The sequence below is a fragment of the Pseudorca crassidens genome, chromosome 3 (assembly GCF_039906515.1).
Source record: "Pseudorca crassidens isolate mPseCra1 chromosome 3, mPseCra1.hap1, whole genome shotgun sequence".
Classification (NCBI taxonomy): Eukaryota; Metazoa; Chordata; class Mammalia; order Artiodactyla; family Delphinidae; genus Pseudorca; species Pseudorca crassidens.
In genome coordinates, this window is record NC_090298.1 from 20,189,493 (window position 1) to 20,210,659 (window position 21,167).

Sequence of the window (21,167 nt, forward strand, 5' to 3'; positions counted from 1 at the left end):
ACTTTTTGTCATTTCATCTCTTTAACAAAATCACCATCATCATCATTATAATACATCTTCTGACTATTAAATTTAGTTCATTTTTTCTGGTATAAAATCTTTTCCATTGTGCTTCCATCAGAAACAATGTCCACCTAGGTAACTTCCCATTGTTTACAAATTTCATCCACATGCATTTGTTCCTGACTTTCTCTCCTAGTTATTTTCTATATAAACTATTATTTTCTCCCTAATTATCATACTTAGCTTTGTGGAATGCTTAGGATTCATTTGGATAAATGCCACTCAACTGTAAAGCATAATTTGATGAGAATAACAACTCAAATGGTTATAAAACATTTAACAACTGATGAGGTATTTTTACTTTAGAGAATGACAAGATTTCTGAGAATCTGTAAATATGAGTCTTCTTGAGTTGGGTTCTTAAGAGAACATTTTCTGGATCCCTTTCAGTATTTTCAGAACAAGTTCCATTTCAATATTATTGTATATATGGCTTTGGGGATAACAGAAAGAGAAAAAAAAAGAAAAATATTTTCTCACCATGACTTGTCTCTATGTCACCATTTGTTCTGACATACCTTTTCATTGTCCTAAAGAAATATGCAGAGTGTAGCTTTGTGTTTAAAACAAGTTGCTTTCCTGATAATAAGAATGTGGTTCAGCAGAGAGTGCATGCGGCTTAATGAATATGTGTTGTGCCACTTTAAGTAATTTGTTGCTTTGTCATTTCTTAACTACTCTGTGCCATAGAATTCTGGAAATAAAATCCCTAACAAGTACCACATAAGGTTATTGTGAAGATTACAGGTAAACAGTATGCAAACATCCATTGAGAAATTATAGTATTATAACTATTATATCTTTTTTCATATTTCCATGGGAAAAAAGTTTCCTGACCTGTTTTTTTACACATTAGGGCATTGTATTAATAAAGGTAAATTAACCACAATCTCCATAAAAGTAATTATTCAAACCTCAGTTTAAACAAAAAGATTCATTTTATCGAAAATTGTTTTGCTTTTTCATGTTGACCCTAACCATATTTTTACATTGTCCACACTGTTTTGTATACTCAACATGTCCCATAAGGTTTAGTGTAGATTAATGAGGAAAATATGTAAAATATTTCATTATGAATGAACGTTTATTTCTATAATTCTAGTTTCCAAATTAAAGTAGTGCTTTTTTGTTGTTACTGTGGATTTTTTTTTTTTTTTTTTTTTTGCCGTACGCGGGCCTCTCACTGTTGTGGCCTCTCCTGTTGCGGAGCACAGGCTCCGGATGCGCAGGCTCAGCGGCCATGGCTCACGGGCCCAGCCACTCCGCGGCATGTGGGATCCTCCCGGACTGGGGCACAAACCCGTGTCCCCTGCATTGGCAGGCGGACTCTCAACCACTGCGCTACCAGGGAAGCCGTTACTGTGGATTTTTATCCTGCTTATTTAATAGTTTAATTGACTTTTTACATAGATTAATGTTTATGATTAAAAAATAGATTTTATATGAGATATTTTACACCTACTCTATCAGTGATTGAGTCATTTCTCAGCCTTTGCTCTTGGCATCCTTCCTACAGAAATACTATTAGTAAAATATTTATCATTTTCTAAGACCTATTTAATTGTCTAGATTCTTCAATGTAGGCTTCTTTTAGATATCTTAATTAATTCTTTCATTGAAAAATTTATCTTCATTACTTGCCACATGTCAGGCACTTTGCTAGGTCTTGAAATAGAAGAGACAACATGACTCATTCTCAAGAACTTTGTAGTTTAATGGCAGTGGGGTGGGGCACAGGTTGCAATTTTGCAACAGTATAAACTATACAAAATATTAAAATTACAAAATATTATACAAGTATATGCATGTATATATATTTAATTTTTATTTGCATTTATTTACGTACATACTTATACATCTTTATATTATATTTTTATTTTAATGGGGTTGCAAAATGTGGGTCAAAATAGCCTTCATAGAGAGTTAAATTGGACAGATTCCTAGAAAATGATAAGTCATTATTCAGGTTGACAAAAGGAGAAAGTTCCTTGTAGGTAGATAAAGCAAGGAGAAAAAAGATAGTATGATTTGAAATGCCTTTCATATTTAATTACTTATGTAAATACGTAAGTGGTTAAATTGTTAAAATAGATGATGTACAGATGAGTGCTTGACAGGATCTGCATTTAAAGGACTGCCAATTGACAGATCATGTGCAAATCACGTAGGCTCTTGTGATTCTAATGCATCTTTTAATTTTATCAGATCAAAGTAAAAACAAAAATAAACAAATGAGACCTAATTAAACTTAAAAGCTTTTGCACAGCAAAGGAAACCATAAACAAAATGAAAAGACAACACGCAGAATGGGTGAAGATATTTGCAAAGGATGTGACTGACAGGGGATTGATCTCTAAAACCTACCAACAGCTTATGAAGCTCAATATCAAAGAATAAAAAAAAACCCAATCAAAAAATGGACAGAAGATCTAAATAGACATTTCACCAAAGAAGACGTACAGATGGCCAAAAAGCACATGAAAACATGTTCAACATTGCTAATTATTAGAGAAAAGCAAATCAAAAATACGAGATATTACCAGTCAGAATGGCCATCATCAAAAACGTCTACGAACAATAAATGCTTGAGAGGGTGTGGAGAAAAAGGAACCCTCCTACACTGTTGGTGGGAATGTAAATTGGTACAGCCACTATGGAGAACAGTATAAAGGTTCCTTAGCAAACTAAAAATAGACCTACCATATGGTCCAGCAATCCCACTGCTGGGCATATAGCTGGATAAAACCATAATTGGAAAAGATACATGCATCCCAGTGTTCATTGCAGCACTCTTTACAGTAGCCAACACATGGAAGCAAACTAAATGTCCATCGACAGAGGAATAGATAAAGAAGATGTGGTACAAATATACAGTGGAATATTACTCAGCCATAAAAAAGAATGCAAAAATGCCACTTGCAGCAACATGGATGGCCTAGAGATTATCATATTAAGTGAAGTAAGACAAAGACAAATATCATATGATATTACTTATATGTGGAATCTAAAAAAAGGATACAAATGAACTTATTTACAGAACAGAAACAGACTCACAGACTGATAAAACAAACTTATGGTTACCAAAGGGGAAAGGTTGGGGGAAGGGATAAATTAGGAGGTTGGGATTAACATATACACCCTGCTATATGTAAAATAGATAATCAACAAAGACCTACTGTGTAGTACAAGGAACTCTACTCAATACTCTCTAATAACCTATATGGGAAAAGAAACTGAAAAAGAATAGATATATGTATGTGTGTAACTAAATCACTTTGCTGTGCACCTGAAACTAATACAGCATTGTAAATTAACTATACACCAATTTAAAAAAAAAAACCTTTCATGGCTGAGCAGAATCTTCAGAGGTGGTTTTTGGGGGACACTGAGTCCATCTCCCCAGATTGCTGGCATTCTGATTAAAAGCAACTTTTCTTTCTACCAAAAAATAGTTGATCAGATCGATTGATGGGCCAGTTTTTAAGCAATTCTCAGCTCCAAACTCACCCTTCTAGACTCTCCTTTGGTTTGCTGATACTGGGCATTCAGCATACCACATTTCTTCTTTTCCTACTGGATTTATGCAAAGCTGTGGCAACATGGAGTACTAGACTGAGACTGTAAGGTTGGAAAAGAAAGATGAGGATTACATCTTCTATGTACTTCCTGTGGGTTCCTTGTGGGCTTCCTCAATCAAGTTTTCAGTGTTTCCAGTGTACAAAACCAGCTTCACTATGCTCAACCTCAGAGTTATATACACCAGCCAGCTGGTGCACCTCCTCAGAGGTGTTGGGGTGAAGGGGTTAAGGGAGGAAGAGGCTTCCTTTGAGCTCAGAGTTACTGGTGTCAGCCAGGTATCACCTATGCTTCAGAGATCTGAATTTCAGCTTCAGAGGCCCGTTCTAGAAATTTCTAAGCTTGAATTATTGCAACTTCTGTTCCCTCAGCACTAGAGTAAGTAGCTGCTTCTTGCAGTTGATACTTCAGTGATATTTTAGAATTTTCTTTTTACCTTTCAGTTATCTAGATAAAATCTTATATCTAGTTAATAATTCCTTATCTTAAATTTTCTTCTTTTTTTTTTTCAAAAGACTGTTGCCATCTTTGTTTCTGACTGGGCACCAACTGGAATAACCAAAGCTTCTCAAAACTAGGAAATCATATTTTTTTAAATACAACACTTATTGAATGTAAAGATTCCAAGGCTACTTCTTGGAGATTTGGATTGTATTGTTCTGGGTCTGGGAAAAGATTTATTTTTAAGAAAAAATCCACATGACTCTGGTGACTAGTCCAGTTTGGGAAGTGATCTTGTAAACGTATAGGAAGCCATTTAAGCATTTTTTTAAGTTAATCATTTTAGAAAGATCTTTTTTACAAACCATGACTATTTAAAATAACTGTTGGAGGCAAGGCTGGAATATTGGTGTTCAGTTACAAGACTTCATGTGCAAGATCTAGGTTGAGTCATGGAATTTGGGCTCGTCAGTTGGAGGAGACATTTTCAAATATAAAGCTAAAGGATAAAGATAATACTTGGTTACAGACCAATTTTAAATAGTTTCATCAGTGTTTCAGAAAAATTATCTTCATGCCTAGATTATAATATTTGCTCCACAGTCTTTCTCCATAAGTAACCGTCTCCCCAAAGGGACTGTGTGTTCAACAATGGCAGGCATCAGGGGCTCTCTTTTTTGTTTTTAAAGATTAGATCTATTTAGTAAACATTCAATACATGTTTGCTGAATTAAAAATAAAGCTGTAAAGAAATACACACACACATATACCCACACACATACATACATTTTCTCACACACACACAATATTTGTTTAGGACATTGCCTCATATTTACAATTTGAGTCTTTTAAACTACGTATAAAACACATACAACCTTTATTATGCATCTAATCTGGATTGTATTATACCACAAGAGAGACTATATAATCAAAAATTATCAACATTCCATTTAAATAGGGCACATGTCTTCATAATATTCTTTTTAAGATCTAATTACATTTTAAGGACAATTCTAGAATATACTCATTCTGAGGTCTTGTTGGGCTTCACACACTCCATCTGAGCCTAGCTATTAAAATTTCTCTTTAAGTTAACTGTGTTAACATCATTCCTAATTTATTCTCCAGAGCAGAGAGAGTCCCCTACTGCTGTCTGTTGTAGTGTTTAATTGCTTCACAGACTCCCAGATTTAATTCTGTAGCAATTTACTTTGCTCTCTTGGTGAAACAGTGAGATTTTCAGCATGATTTAAACAAAAATGGAAATCATAAAATGAAGAGAGCACTATGCTAATAAGTAAAAAAAGCAGGGGTTCCTGAAATCCTCTATCCTTTTACTTGATTGGAGGCTAACAGTGAATTAATTAATCTTATAGAATTTTGTCAGCAGATTTGCAGTTTTATTTCAAGGAGGTAATGACTGAAAGTCTCTAGGCCACCCCAGTTCATCATTTCCAAGACTGCACTCACATGCCTGAGAGAGGGGTCGCTGTCTCATATTATGAGCTGTATTATGAAGTTCTCCTTTATAATCCTATAAATGCACTCCTCTTTTCACATTTTTTTCCTTAAGAGGTATTTAAACTAACCAATAAACATTCATTGCACTATGTTTAACTTCTTCTGTTTAATAGTGTAAGATCTGAAGTTTTGGATAAATATGTCACCAAATTAAATAATTAATTGGCAAATTAAATTTCATTATTGATAATCATGACTAATTAGAAGCAAACTTAATGTTACTAACCTAGAGCTGTAGTTGCCAATCAGGTTTCAAGAGTAACTGCTAACACTGAGATGGGCTTTCTTTTACCCTCTGGCAGATAAGGCCTGCCATCTACTGTGCAAGAGCCAACTAACTTGAAGTTTGATTAGAGTGAGGTGAGTCTAACTGAATGATCTTTTATATAAAATTTTTACATTAAACTCCACATGGAAAGAGAATATTGACTAATATATATTAGTACAGATAATTTTGTCAATCAGTATCTAATCACTGAGTCCTTGCCGTTTCTAATTCACCTCATTTTAATTAAGATTACAGATTTTTATATTTCAGAAACTTTAGGATAATGAACTCTTAATATCAAAAAATTCATACTGATTTGCAATTCTGTTGATTCTCTATAGCAGTTGAAAATACTCCCATGAGGAAAATGCTCTGTATCTGCACTGTCCTATACCATAGTTTCTGGCCACTGTCCTATACCATAGTTTCTGGCTGTTGGGCATTTGGAATGTAGCTAGTGTGACAAGTGAATTATTAATTTTATTTAAGTTTAAGTAAATTAAATTTAAATAGGCTCATGTGGATTATAACCACTGTATCTGTAGAACAGCATAGCTCTGTAGTATTGTCAGTTAACTCTATTATTTTTTCTTGTTCTTACAAAAATTCTGTAGCATATAGGTATTTTATTTCTGATAAATTATGTAGAATAACTTTTCATGGTTTCTTTCACATTGACTTCCAAAATTTGAAGTTATCTGTAAGGAATTAAGTTACTTGTTTCTGTTAAAAAAAAAAAAGTTAAAAAGAAACAAATGCTGTCTATGCTAAAGTAAGAAACACATTATCAGTAGAATTTGTTGTATTGCGATATTAAGAAATATCTCCCCACATTGTTCTGTGTATTATGTAATGCATAAAAAATTTAAGTAATTTTTAAATTTTTTTTTTTTTTTTTTTTGTATGCGGGCCTTCTCACTGTCGTGGCCTCTCCCGTTGCGGAGCACAGGCTCCGGACGCGCAGGCCCAGCGGCCACGGCCCACGGGCCCAGCCACTCCGCGGCATGTGGGATCCCACCAGACCGGGGCACGAACCCGTGTCCCCCGCATCGGCAGGCGGACTCTCAACCACTGCGCCACCAGGGAAGCCCCAGTAATTTTATATAAAATGAAAAATCACACACACACTGAAAGTATTCATAGGGGAAACAATAATGAGAAGACTTATTTCTTACACATGTATTTATATGCTTATTAAACATTTAAAAGCAATTTACTTAGTTCTTTTCTGCATCGTAGGCAGTGAAAATGAAATCTCCAGGTTTCATGTTTGAGTAAATCATTTAACCAATGGATAAGACTTTTAATTTCAAAGAGAGGAACTGAATCAGGTCTCATCATTTACAATTGACTTATCTTTACAAGACATGCTACCTCTATGGCCCAGAGCATTACCACATTTTTTCTGTGAAGAGAATTTCTCCTTATTCTGCTCTATCTTTGTCCTGAATAGTTGGCTTTAGGATTTGAATCTCTGTCCTGGGACGTAGGTTTGGAAATATTTCTGAAACTTGAATTCACAGGAAACTCACACTCTAAGCTCATACTCTGAATTGTAATGCAATTACATTGAACAAAGGTGGTCTTTTAATTCATAAAAGGGAGGAAAAAATAATACATACACACACATGCACATATATTCATACATACAGACACAAAGGTACATATGTGCATAAGTGTAGTATATAACAAAAATAATCCACAGTAATTATTATATGAAAACAGAATTATAGAAACATTGCACTACTATTCTCATTTTATAAATTCTTCACAGAATTTTTAAAAAATTAGCAGTAGATCACCTAAATTAATGCTGACGTGGGAGTCAAATTTTGTTTGACACCAAATAATTTTCCCTAATGTGAATATTTAAAAATTTTTATCAATAAATATGCTTATAAGATTTATGAGGTTTTTTAAGAGATATGTAACAAAAAAACTGATGAAAATCAATAATCTATCATTCATGCATCCTTTATAAAATCTCTCACTACAAACACAAGTGTTAACTTATTTTTTAACGTATTTGGTATTTTCTGTGTGTATATAAGTGTGTGTATGTGTGCTTATTACTCAGGTGTATTCATTTTATGAAAAAGTTACTTCAAAAAATTTTTTTAAAAGTATATATGATTAAATCTCCTAAAATAAACTGCAGACATTTAAAGAGATGGAAATATAAAATCAAAGCCTGTAATCAGTTATTTAAGAAAGATGTGTCATCAGAATAAGAACAATGTGGGAAGTCTGAATATGACAAAATTTAAATATTGAAAGTTACCAGACAGAAGGGAAAAAATTATCCACAAATAACATTAGAATAAGACACTTTCTTTAAGTAAAAATAATGGCCAAAGAACCTGAAATAGTATACTAAAAACATTTATAGTAGGTAGATATAACCTTAGGTTTCTGTATTATATTTTCAGTCAAGAAAGAGAGTCAAATATAAACATTTTCAGGCTTACAAGCTGTAAAGTTTTTCACACTCTAGATCTTATTGGCATTTTAAAAAAGTGTTGTAGGCAATAGAAGTAAAGAATGAGAAGCAAAACACATAAGATGAACACAGTTTAATTTAATATGTATTGATATTTTAAACTAAATATTGAAATGAAAGAATAATCATTTTTGTGATAAATTAGAAACACCTTTTCTAAACAATAACAAATATGTGACATTTGGGGAGAAACTTTAATTAATGCTGTAATCCTTACATTGCTCAAGATAAGGTAGAAAATGTAAAATGCATTTAAACAACTTGACGGTACTTATTAAAATTCTGAGTAACCACCCAAAACTTAAATACAGTCTCTTTTAAAGTATTTTGAATAAAGGAGTAGAGATGTTGTAAGCTTTATTGATCCAGCAAAAATGAGGATGGGGGCAAATAAAAAGCTTGGAACACAGAAAATACACACAAGATAGTAGATTTGCCAATTATATTTATAATCAAGATAAATACAAAATAACTAAGCATAATAATTAAAACATATAAGGGCTACTTTGAGGAAAATGTGTATAGACTTAAATGTAATATAAGAAATTAGAAAACAAGTATGTAACATGTAAAAGTAAAAGAAGATGAAATTCAGACATACTAAAAGAAATGACATGGTAATGAGAGAGGAGATATGAATGAATCATAGTTGCTATATAAATGAGAGAATAAACGAAAGAGCATGAACTTCCCTAAAATATTAATGTCTATAAATGAAAAGCAAATTGCTATAGAAGTAATATTAATTATTTTGATTCTTGAGAAATTGGAAACTAGGATTTAATACAAATATCAAGATTATTAAAACTATTATATAGAAATTTACACACACACACAGATCACCTTGGCAGAGAACTTTCTATAAAGATTCAAACCATGTGATCTTATTATTATAAAGTTTTAAAGGTATGAAAAGAGAGTCTTAGCATGTCTAAGAGGAAGTGCAAGATTCCTGCTTACAAATATATTTGCAAAAAAAAAATATTGGAGATGACTTGTAATATGAATTCATCAATTATTATTAAATCATCAACACATAATAGATATATTCCAATAATGAAAAAAAGCCAATTATGAGAAGTTATGTAAATAAAATTTGGCATATTAAGAAAAGACTTTCAGGGGCTTCCTTGGTGGCGCAGTGGTTGAGAGTCCGCCTGCCGATGCAGGGGACACGGGTTCGTGCCCTGGTCTGGGAGGATCCCACATGCCGCGGAGAGGCTGGGCCCGTGAGCCATGGCCGTTGAGCCTGTGCATCCGGAGCCTGTGCTCCGCAACGGGAGAGGCCACGACAGTGAGAGGCCCGTGTACCGCAAAAAAAAAAAAAAAAAAAAAAAGAAAAGACTTTCAATCTTGAAATATTTTCAGAACTTGTGCCTGGGTATGTTTGCTTGTACCCTGGATTTTCATATGAAAATTTGAAAAGTAATTCTAGGCCTGTGATAATCACATCTTCCTCCGGAAGAGAAGGAAGTTCCAATGAAGGTTTTTTCTTTATCTTCGTAATACTGGTAGATTGCTAAATAATTAGTTAGCTTTGGGATTGGTAAATTTTTTTATCTTAGTAACATGCATTATTTACTGAGGGCTAAGTTAAATTACTTTGTAATCTAATTAGAAGATTATGAGGCAGAAACATTTTCTTAGAAACTGTGTATAATGGAATCAATTCGAAGTCCACACAGGACAAAAAGAAGCTAGTATCCGAGTTTCAGCACCCACACCATCACTTTGATCTGATAAATTTGACTTAAAATGTTGGGGATCCATATCTGACTTTATGCTTATTATTGATGGTTATATTTATATAATATATAGCTATATAGCTCAAGGAAGTTCTTGTAAAATAAATAAATTTTAAAAATTTATTTTAAATATATAAAAACGTTAAGACATACTAGCTGACATGCTACTTAAAATGTTTTTGGATTGGAAAGTCAATTTGACTCTGATTCTTACAATATCTTGCAAAATGGAAAATATTATACCCCTTCCCTAAGTCCCACAGTATGATCTGTGGAACACTTTTGTCAGTATTTCCAATGATACTGGGAAGCAGATTCCTTGATTCAAGATAAGACTATTTTGGAATCTCAGGGACTCAGACACAAAAATCTTCATTTTTATTATATCTTCTAATTGATTCTTAAGTCCTTTGAACATATGTAAAACTAAAATTTGTGAAATTATTATTTAGTCATTTTGGTTCTGTAGTGTTAGGAAAGTGATCTTTGGCAAAATATTGTACACGCCCATTTTCACATGTTTATCTTGCTTCATAAACACTCTCATTATTTAGGGATGATAACAGAAGGAATGGAATGATTGTTTTTTTAAAAGATGAGGTTATGATTCTGAGAAAAAGGTATATTCTGAAGTATATTTTATCCCATATCATCTGTAAATTAAATTTGCTTATTGTTTGAAGTTAAGATAAACAATGTAAGAAAAGCCTTATAAAAATAAACTACAATAACTTTTCTTTTCCTGAAAAAGATAAGTCAAAGAAAACCATAGATTTGGAGATAATCTTTTTCAGAAAATTAGACTAGAATGTGATGTAGAGAAACTATCCCAAATAATTCAGTTAACATTTTTAAAAAGCAGGATAAAATGTCTTAGAGTATTGCAATGCAAAATAATAAAATGAGAAGAATTTAATATAACATGTAAAATTACATTTAATTATATTTTAAGAATCCCTTGAAATAAAAAAAAAAGTGGACAGTATTAAGCTATATCACATTACATAATACAGATCATTTGAATGGATGTTATCACCAATTTTATGGACTTTCATGAAACACCTGGCTTGCTTTTTTACATTTATGGTACTAGTCATCCAGAGTTTTATACTCACTATCCTGGAAAATGCCACTGGCATGCTTATTAATGAAACAAAGCTGCATTTTGCACTTTTATTTTACATAATTTGAAACACATGAGAAGAAAGTCACTTTTAGAAATGTTTTTATTGTGAACAGGTTAAAATTAAAAACTTATAAACTTCACTGTTATACATATGCACAAGTTATACAATAAGCAACCAAAGAAAAAGAAGCATTTGTTATGTGGTTACACCAAACATGATAGGGAGGAGAATAGGATTGGTATATTAAGTACAGGTATGGGTTTCTGTCAACAGAATCACTGCGAAGGAAATTAAATTTCACCGTGGATATCTTTTTTTTTTGCGGTACGAGGGCCTCTCACTGTTGTGGCCTCTCCCGTTGCGGAGCACAGGCTCCGGACACGCAGGCTCAGTGGCCATGGCTCACGGGCCCAGCCACTCCGCGGCATGTGGGATCCTCCTGGACCGGGACACGAGCCTGCTTCCCTTGCATCGGCAGGTGGACTCTCAACCACTGCGCCACCAGGGAAGCCCACATAACTTGTATTTTGCCCAAACAGAAATCCAGTTCTCTTACACATGGGACAGACTTTCCAAGGGCTGGGACTTAGGACTGGCATTTCTTCTAAAAATGAGATTTGAATCTGTTCAAGCACTCAAAATATTCCAGGTTCAACCCAAGAGTTTGATTCCAATTAGCATGGAAAAGATCACTTTGGCCTGAGTACTTTGTTGGAACAGGTTTCTTGAAATAAATGGACCTCAATATGATTACTAAAGCACATCTGATTTAAAACATTATTGCAAAATTAGGTGGGCCTATTGGGATAGATATACTGTTCCATGTACAGTGTGGTGGTAATGAGTTATTTAGTAGTGCAGGGTCACTTAAAGGTTTATGAGTTATCCCAGTTTTAAGTTAGAATTAAACTTTTTTTCTCTTCTTTCCTTCTCCTCCTCCTTTTTTCCTATGCATATCCACCAAAAAGGTCTAATTGCTTCTTAAATGGGCTCTTCATAGAAAATATTTTTCTGGAGCAGACTCTGTTATGCCAGTTTAATTCTTCTATCAATTTTTGGTGCACTGTATTTAAAACATTTCTATTTACTTTTCCTGTTTAATTTATACTTTTTTTTTTTTTTTTTGCGGGACGCGGGCCTCTCACTGTTGTGGCCTCTCCCGTTGCGGAGCACAGACTCCGGGCGCGCCGGCTCAGCGGCCATGGCTCATGGGCCCAGCCGTTCCGCGGCATGTGGGATCTTCCTGGACCGGGGCACGAACCCGTGTCCCCTGCATCGGCAGGCGGACTCTCAACCACTACGCCACCAGGGAAGCCCTATGGATATCTTTATTACACTACAAATGTGTCATTAATAGCTGTGTCACCTTGTTCTAAGTATTTAATTTTCCTCAGTTGTGTAATCCAATGGGTTATTTTGAAAAGTCCTCTAGTATTCCTTCCAGCATACATATCTGTGGATATCAAACAATAAGAAACAAATATAGAACTTAAAAAATTTATCATTGCACTAAAATGGTTGGAAATGAAAACAAACAAATCAAAAGTTCTAGCTTACATTAAAAATTTAGTCTTGAGTTAAAATTAAAAGGGTTACTTAGGTGACCTGTATTCTCCATATCAAAAAAATATCTTATAAAAGTAGAATGTACTCTTTAGGAATTTGTCTTACCACCCCTAGGTTTCATGAAAGAGAGAAAATATCCTTTATGTTCATCATTTATTTTCCAGTGTAGTGTAGGGTAAGGCTGTTGTATCTAGAACTTTCACCATCCCTACCAGTTGGTAAGGAATGTTTTCTCCATGCCAGGGAAGTTGGCCTGGGGAACCTGGACCTATACTTTCCCTGGTGGTAAGGAGGCACCATCCCCCTCCTTCCTAGGTGGTGTCAGAGGAAGACAAATGGAGAGTCACCACTCAAGAGTGACCTCAGATTTTTCTGAGGCCCGTGAGGACATGGCTTCCTTTGAGAAGGATTATGAGGAGGTTGATGTAGATTCTGTTGAAGGAGAGGCAGAGGAAGAAGGAGAGGAATACTAATTACGATTCCTTTTATCCCTGCAGTGTGTCATACTCAGAACTGCAGCTTCAGGATTAGCTGACAGGAGTAAAAGCTTTATGATTAGATTGTCTTCACTTTCAACTGTGATCATGTATTACTTTTCCATATGTACCTGTAAGATTTTTCCTGTCATGTCTGAAAAGCAAAGGCTTTAAGAAAGAGAGGAAAAAAAAAAAAAACCACACCACTCAATGGTCGACTTAAATAGGCATCTTTTCCTTTCCATCAAGTTTTGTTTCAGTGGAGAATTAGAGGAGTCTGAACTCTCATGCTCTCACCAATAGCAAGGAGCCCCTTCCTGTTCTATGTCAGTGGAGGCTGAAGGCAGAATCTGGATTTCTACCCTCACCAGGCAGTAAAGAGGCCATATCCCCCACCATCCTCCTTCACCACAGTAGATCCAGTTTCCTTATAACATAATACCAAAAATGTCTAGGTTTCAATAAAAATCACTTCTCATACCTAGAAGCAAAAACAAGTCTTAAATTGAATGAGAAAAGACAACCAATGACAACCCTGAGATGACACAGATGTTAGAATTATCTGACAGGGATCTTAAAACAGCCATCATAAATATACTTCAGGACTTCCCTGGTGGTGCAGTGGTTAAGAATCCACCTGTCAATGCAGGGGATGGGTTCGATCCCTGGTCCGGGAAGATCGCACATGCCATGGAGCAACTAAGCCCGTGCGCCACAACTACTGAGCCTGTGTTCTAGAGCCTGCGAGCCACAACTATGGAACCCGTGAGCCACAACTACTGAGCTCATGTGCCACAACTACTGAAGCCTGCGTGCCTAGAGCCCATGCTTCGCACCAAGAGAAGCCACCACAGTGAGAAGCCCACGCACCGCAAAAATGTTTTGGAATTAAGAGAGACTATATCTCTTAAATCTAAAACTTAACTTCATTTACAAGATTTTTTTTTAACCAAAATGTTTCATAAAACACAGTAGCAAAAATTCAAACAGTCCCATTAATTAATGGGTAGTGGAACTGAATGGACATTTCTTCAAAAAAGACATACAAATGATCGACAGTTGTATGAAAAGGTGTTCAACATCACTAGTCATCAGGGAAATGCAAACCAAAACCAGATGAGATATCACCTCGCATCTGTTAGGTTATCTATTATCAAAAAGGAGATAACAAGTGTTAATAAGGATGTGGGGATAAGGGAACCCTTGTGTACTGTTGGTGGGAATGTATATTGGTGCAGCCACTATGGAAAACAATATGGATGTTCCTCAAAAAATTAAAAGCAGAACTGCCATATAATCCAGAAATTCTATTCCATATCCAAAGAAAATGAACACAGAACATCAAAGAGATATATGGACTCCTATGTTTATTGCTGCACTATTCACGATAGCCAAGATATGGAAACAACCTAAGTCCCAGCCAATGGGTGAATGGATAAAAAATACATGATTTATGTACAATAGAATATAGGAAATACTCCCATTTGCAAAAACATGGATGGACCTTGAGGATACTATGCTAAATGATGAAGGTGGGAATATTGGGAGATACTGTTAAAGGGAACAAACTTGCAACAAGTCGATAAATAAGTCTTGGAGATCTAATACACAGTGTAATCATTATAGTATTATAAACTTCAGTATTATAAACTTCAAAGTTGCTAAAGAAACTAGATCTTAATTGTTCTTACCACAAAACATTAATTATGTGACATGATAGAGTTGTTAGCTAAAGCTGTGGTGGTAATCATATTGCAATATGTAAATGTATCAATTCAACATACTTTATAGCTTAAACTTACAGAATGTTATATGTCAATTTTATCTCAAAAAAAAAAAACACAGCAAGTTTCCATGCCAAATATTATTTTAGCAAGAAATCTGGTAAAAATATGGGTGTGTGTTTATTGACATACTCTGAAATTCCGTACAGATATTGAATAGTTCTTATGCCTTGACAAGTAGATGACTGGATTCTTTTGTTGTGGATCCTATGGCTTTTACTGATAAACTTGAGGAGTGGCTATTATCTGATAAGAAAAAAATGTATTTTCCCATGTCTCTTTGGGTTCAATTTGAAAAAAGAATTTCAAGGTGTTTCAGGATCACTTACCAAGTATCAGAAAAAAAATACAAAATGTGATTAGAAATATGTATTTCCAGAAAACAGATTAATTTAGAGAAAAACTGTTTTCTCCGAGTGTGGAATTATATGAGCAATCATCCTCAGTTTTTTAAATACATGTGTATAGTTATAAAGATATCCATTGATTAGGATCAATTCTGCCGTACTTCCTTGAAACACAGGCATAAAGTGTTCTGGAGTTTAGTGAAGATGGGACTGAAGAAGTATCAGCGATCATTATTTGGTCTAAATAACAACCTTCTTGAATTCCGTCATTCTGTAAAAAGTGTGCCAAAATTTATTCTGGGATATGAATTATATGTCTTTATTGGCACATTCTTACATAATATGCAATGGTTTTACTTTACATTTTTCATTATTTTTATAGGCTTTTGAATAAGCTTTCTAATTTTGTTATTAAAACAACAAAGCCTCTAAATCGCTGAAATTACGTAAAGCATAAATTAGTAACGAACATGGTACAAACAAAAGGCTGCTGTACAGGGAGAAGTGCTGAAAGCACAGCAACAGATTTGCACCTTAGTTTTGACAAATTTAACACAAATTTGTAAAATATGTTACCTCTCAATATTGATTATATAGTATTATATATCATTTATATATAAAACATTATATATGATATACAACATATGTTATATATTACTATTATATAGTAACACATTCATTTCATACCTTTTTTCTAATTATTCAGATTCACTTCTAAGGAAATATCTGTCAATATATTGCCTATTTACAACAAAATTTGAACCAAAAGTAAAGAGACAAATTTTATTTCTTCATTTCCTCCTGAAAATGATACTTTGAAAATATTTATGCTTTTCTGTTTCACTTAAATATTTTTGGGACTTTTAAAACATTAGTACTCCAAATTACAAGGCATAAGAAAATATAAGTGGATATTTTTTGTGTATGTGGAGGAATGTGTTAATTTTTTTTAAATTCATGAATAAATTCATAATTGAAACATTATGTATGAGACTCCAAAGAGTATTTAATAAATTATCTAATTTCACGTAGATGTCTAAAAACTTAATAAACTTTTCTAAGGTTAGAAATTTCTTCCTTTCTTTAAAAGATTATCTCCATATAATTTAAATTACTCTTAAAAATGATGTTAGTGATTCTCCATTTTAATTAAAATTATTGATCAACTATCTTTATATTGCAGTGATATTAAATGCTACAGGGGAAATAATATCCATTTTCTTTTCTTTTGCATATAACAATAATATTAAAAATTCATATAATATTTCTAGTTTATGTTGTTTCTAAAATTCAGTTAATATGAATACTTATTTGAGGAACTCATTCAGTACAATTGGTTATATTTATGATGACATCAGCTGTACTGTTTTGTTTAAAAATATTTCTTATTTCTAAATTCTTAAGAAACTGAAAAACATACCTATAAAACAAATGTAATAAAGGGTTGGTTTTTCAAGGCACACAGTTCTTAGAGAACCATCAAATGCTCCATTTGGGTGCTAAATAATATTATAGTAGTTCATATTTTTTCCACCTGATTCCATCTATTTGAATTTGCATATAATGCTATTTCTGGGAAATTCCAGAATACAGAATGAACTGACATATAAAAGTAAAATATTATGGCTTGGGAAGTTCTCAAGTTAAAATTTTCACTTATTTGAGTTATGAATTTTTTTCAGAAACTGAATCACTAGTCTGTACTTTAGAAGTTAAAAATGATTTGCAAGACATTTAAAAGGGAAGTTAAATTATGCCTTTAAAAAAAATGAATTGCTTTCAATGGATTTATAAAGTTCCTGTAATGTAAAAGACCTTCATGTTTCTCTAACTTAATGATCTCAACACTGACTGTGGAAAGCACCTTCGTTAAGGTTTCCTTGATCCATAAAGATTTAATTGCTCTGTATGTTGCAAATTCACTGCTAACTGAAGTGTAATCAGTGGTTTGCATTTTTCTGATTACCATATTTCTTTGGGAATATTTCATTAATGTTTTAAAACTGTTGAAAACTTTTTAATTGATAATGGTTCACTTTATTTTTTGATTTCATGGTCAGCACTCCCTAGTGTGCCACTCTATATTATGATTACTGACCTCGAAGAGCATTTAACTTGAATAATTTTCTAAAAACTTTATTTGCTCAAGTCAAGTGAATTCCACTTAAATTTTTCTAACTAAACTAAAACAACAAAAGGATCTTTAAGAGAATAACATCTTACATGTTTGTTCACCCTGTTTAAGGAGAAAATTAATATTATACTGCTTTTAAGGCAAATACAATACAACTATCACTGTATCTGCAGTACCCTATGAGGTTTATGACTCTAGGTTCCCATAGAATGTAGAGCACCATACTGTAAAAATATGCTGACCGTTATTACATTACCTCTATGTTAACCCCAGGGAGAGTTACCCCAAAGGATTTCTGTGTATAATTAGAGGTCATAAAAATGTATTTTATTATTTATTTATTTATTTTTTTGGCGGTATGTGGGCCTCTCACTGTTGTGGCCTCTCCCGTTGCGGAGCACAGGCTCCGGATGCGCAGGCTCAGCGGCCATGGCTCACGGGCCCAGCCGCTCCGCGGCATGTGGGATCTTCCCAGACCGGGGCACGAACCTGCGTCCCCTGCATCGGCAGGCGGATTCTCAACCACTGTGCCACCAGGGAAGCCCATAAAAATGTATTTTAAAAGATTTTATGGATGGGCCCACCAGGATGGTCCCTCAACTCACCAGTGCTTTTTAGCTACTTACTGAGAATGTGAAATGTACAACCTGCCAGCAACTGAGACAAACATTAAGAGCCCAAGATCTGTTGAGAAGACTAACTGGCCACTTGATGACAAGTGAATTATACTAATTCCTTTCTACTGAGGAAGAGGCATGGTTGGTTTTCACCATAATTGATGTGTACTCTGTGTATGAGTTTGACTTTTCAACCAAAGAAGCTCAGCCAGCTCCACTATATGAAGACTTATATAGTGTTTGATACATTGTAGAGGATTTCACAAAACATCACATTCAAAGAATTTACCTTACAGCAAAACAGTTTGGGCAGCATGCATATGACCATGATACCCATTGTTCACATCATACATCACACCTCCCAGAAGCTGCCAGCTTTACAGAATGATAGAGTGACTTTTGAAGGCATAGCTGGTGCAACAACTTGGAGATGATGTTCTCTGAGAATGGGACTATAGCCCTTAGGATACAGTGTAAATCATTTTATGAGACTTTGTCCCCAGTAGGTAGTATGTGTGTAGTCTGGGAAAGAAAGAGTGGAACCAGGAATGGCTTCACCCACCGTAACTCAAAGTAACCCACTTAGGAATGTGAGCATTGTTTCCCCACAAATTGAGGCTCTATAAATCTGTAGGTTCTGGTTTCCAGAATGGTAATGCTTACTTCAGGAGCATTGCCATTAAATTTTAAATGACATGTGCTGACTGATACTGTTAGCCTCTTGAGCCAACAGACCAACTGTAAAGGAAAGGAGTTATTTGTTCTGGTTATCTATTGCTATGTAAATATTTACCCCACAATTTTACAGCATAAAATAAAATACTTATTATGCTCATGAATTCTGTGGGTCATCAATTTGGATAGTGCATAGTGGGGGTGGCTTGATATCCTTCATGATACCAGGATTCTCAGCAGAAAGACCTAAAGTCTTAGACTAGAATCGTTTGAAGGATTGTTCACTTTCATGTCTGGTGATTGATGTAGGCTGAAATCTGGGCTTCTCTGTGTCGACCTCTCCATGAAATGTCTACCCATAGGCTGGTTAGGGCTTCATCAAAACACAGTGACTGTTTTCCCCTGAGCCACAAGTATCCTCTAGATAGAAAAACCTAACATCAAAGGTCACACATCATTTCTACCGTATCCTTTTGAGAGAAACAGTCCTAAGCCTACCAGACTCAGTAGGAAGGGCAGTGGACTCCACTTCTTGATGTGAAATTGGAAAATTTCAAAAAGAGCATGTGGGACTCGATATACAGCTGTGACTATTTTCTAAAATAAAATTTGTGGTGTTGTCCTGGGAGGGGGGGACATGTAATTAAAACTGATCATAGGAATAGGTAGTACTGTTATGCAGTGAGGTCAGAGACAAATACTTCTTATATCCAGGTGATCCACTGAAGTGTTGCTTTAGAATCCCTTTCCTAGTCCTGATGGTGAGTAGACAAGTGCAAAAGCAAGGCTTGGGAAGTACATGATCAGTGACTTAGAGAGCTCACAGATGAGGGAATAGTTTGTCCTATTAGTTAAGCCATAGAGATTACCAGAGGTGCTACACTGATGAGGGGAATCTAGAACGGAAGGTAGAAAAGGGATATGTTTGCTATCTGTAATGGTTAGCTTTATGTGTCAACTAGACAGGCTGCAGAGTGCCCAGATGAAACATTAGTTCTGGGTGTGACTGTGAGAGTGTTCCCAGATGAGATTAGTGTTGGAATCATTGGAGTCAATAAGGTAGTATGCCCTCCCCGTTATGAATGGGCATCATCAGATACAGTGAAGACCTGAATAGAACACAGGACACAGGAAAGAGGAGTTCATCCCTTTTTTCTGCCTCACTGATTGAGCTAGGGCATCTTTACTTCTGCCCTTGGACTGGGATTTATACCATCAGCTCCCCTGTTCTCAAGCCTTTGGACTCAGACTGAATACAGCTTACTATCCTGGGTCTCCAGCTTGCAAACAGCAGACTGTAGCACTTTTCAACCTCCATTCCTCACAGGGTTTCACACTGAGCCAATTCTTCATAATGACTCTCCATATATATATAATATACATATAATAAATGTATAATATATAAAATTATATATATGTATCCTACTTATATCTATCTTATATCCTCATGTAATATAACTATATACCATATAATATATCATAGTATACAAGTATGAATGTATTTGTGTGTGTCTGTGTGTATATATATATATATACACACACACACACACACACACACACACACACATACATATCTCCCTTTTGTTCTGTTTCTCTGGAAGATCCTGACTAATACAGCATCCAATGAAGACTTGAGTTGGTTTGTCCCAGTTCCTTATTCATATCAGTTTTCCCTGGAAAAGAGAGCAAAATGTTAGGGCATTATCTATCTATACATATGATATAAATCAAGTAGGTGTTTCTAAGCAGCGCAAAGGATGGAATGTAATAAACTGTAGTGGATTCTGTAGTGTACTGTTCAGACCCCCTAAAGGGTGGAGGCACTCATTTCTCCAGCTTCTGGGGCTAAAGACACTCAGCTGAGTCTATCTTTGGTAGTTGACTTCAACTAAAGAGAGCTCCTTTGCTCAAGAGCACAGCTCATCCCCAGGAGCATCCTGGGTGGCAATGACTAGGTAATGTTGGATGTATATGGTCTTCCCCATGTGCATCAAATTGGAAAGACAGAGGCTGAGACCTCTGTGGTGATGGCATTACCATTCAATGTTGGATGGCATTACCATTCCTTCTCATCAAGGAAGGTAGCCCGGCTTCCCTGATGTTTCCAAGATTTGTTTGTCAGAGAACCACAATATATCTCCTGCATGTAAACCTCATAGTCTGTTTTCCATGGAAGCTGAACTTTGATCTATCACATAATACCAAGACATAAGATGACATTTGATAAAATTAAGTGAGACGATTCTGTAAGAATACTATCAGCAATATTTAATAAGGATTAAGAAAGCTTGTCTCAGAATTATATAAACTGATCCCAATAAAAAAAA